A 393-nucleotide genomic window follows, 5' to 3' on the forward strand; every position below is an offset into this window, starting at 1 on the left:
TTCAGTGTGCACATAAAAATATCACAAACACTCATTTGTGCTCAGATATTCACAAAGATTAGCTAAATTTTGTTTACTGTAAATGCCCTTTCTAAAAATGTGATTAGGAATCACTGACACTGCTCAGAGCAATGTCTCTTATTCCCTCCATTGATGACGTGGGGAGTCTTGTCCATCTGAATTCTTAGATAATACTTTAGTTTAGTAAATCCTACATTCTCTTCCCCCAAATTACTACTCACCAGATAGTGGGTACTGCACATGAACAGAAACCTCAACTAGACATATTGACCTGAATGTTGTGCTATAGAACTTCTCTGTATCAAGTCCAATAATTATGGACTTCACTTGGATGAAGCAAAAGCTAACTAGTGAAATCCCAGTGGAGGGTAG

Source organism: Geospiza fortis, unplaced genomic scaffold, assembly GCF_000277835.1.
Source record: "Geospiza fortis unplaced genomic scaffold, GeoFor_1.0 scaffold200, whole genome shotgun sequence".
Taxonomy (NCBI): Eukaryota; Metazoa; Chordata; class Aves; order Passeriformes; family Thraupidae; genus Geospiza; species Geospiza fortis.